Here is a 1,357-nt window from a genome sequence, read left to right as displayed (position 1 = left end):
CTAAGGTGACCGACCGACGGGTTTGCCCAAAAAAGAATTTCTCGTAGGTGTAATCTTGTTTTGGCCGGACACAACGTTCTGACGTACACTGTGGCGAGCAAGAACTCCCCCCACAATTGAACTGCTGTGCTGGTGTTTGGGCGTTGACTGTTTTTGTGACATCATACAATGAGCTTCGTACTCCATCATCAGGGTTCTATTGTGCCTTTATGTGCCATTTGTTGTGGGTTATGCATGTGCGATTGTTTTTGATGGATGAGGCTGAAGTGACGTTTCCATTTGTCGAAAGTGTTCTCCGCGGTATTCAGTGCCTTGATCCGTTCTTGTATCACTTTGACGGGCGTGGTACATTTCAGGCCTGTACGAACTCAACAACGTGTGCAAAAGACTTCATATTTTCTTCAAAAGCTTAGTGTCAGTGTATTCGCTGAAGTCGTCTTTCAGCAAGGAGTAGTATTTGTGTCCTTCTGGTGTCGGGACCTTGTGTGCCCAGGTCACATAGATCAGGTCACGCACATTCTTGGCTCTGTCTCTTCCTTCCAGTTGGGAAGAGACAGGCGGTGCACATTGCCGTAAAGACATCACCACGAGGATCAGCAGTGTTGGCTTTGTTCGGATCAAGTTTGACATCTTTGACGGCTTTCAGGTGGGTGTTCTTCGCGTCTCTGCGGTGGTGGCGAAGCGTTGATGTGGTGGATGCTGTTTGCAATCGATGAGGCGCCAGCAACATAATCCTCTCCCTGTTTGCAGTTAACAGGAGTTACACGCAGCAAATAGAGAGAATCCCAATTCTTTCACCAATCATGACGGTGTCGTCGCCTTTTTAAATGCCTTTTTGTTCACCACAGAAAAGAGTTGACTTTCAGGTTAGGTACATACAGGACATCATGGAAAATGCCTCTGATTTCTTCTCCGTTGACGGTTGAAACAAGCATTATGTGCCTTTGCCACAGCATGCAGCTCCACCTCAATTCCCGTTACCTTCCAAGTTCGGAGTGGTATTTCCTTAAGTAGTGAAGGTTCTCGTTTGTCTGTCATGTGGTTTGATGCTGCAGAATCAGCATAAGCAATGCGGCTGTCAGCGACGAGGCAAGTGAGCTTGAGACACAGCCGAACGAAGTGCGATTCTTGTTAAAGTTGTCGTTTCTATATTCTTTCCTCTCGTTTTTCTGAGGACAATTGTGCGCTTTGCCATTGGACAGTCACACGAATAGCAAATGATGTTGGATCCATTCTCGCCAGAGTGTCGATTTCCGTAATCGTGTTGTATCCCTCGATAGCCCTCACCACGTCCACGGTAGCCTCTTCCTCCTCGTCTGTAACTATTGTACCTGCCTCTGGCTGACTGCCAGCTATC

The sequence above is a fragment of the Daphnia magna genome, linkage group LG2 (assembly GCF_020631705.1).
Source record: "Daphnia magna isolate NIES linkage group LG2, ASM2063170v1.1, whole genome shotgun sequence".
Classification (NCBI taxonomy): Eukaryota; Metazoa; Arthropoda; class Branchiopoda; order Diplostraca; family Daphniidae; genus Daphnia; species Daphnia magna.
The sequence above is the reverse complement of the archived record's forward strand: the minus strand, read 5'-3'. Positions refer to the sequence as shown.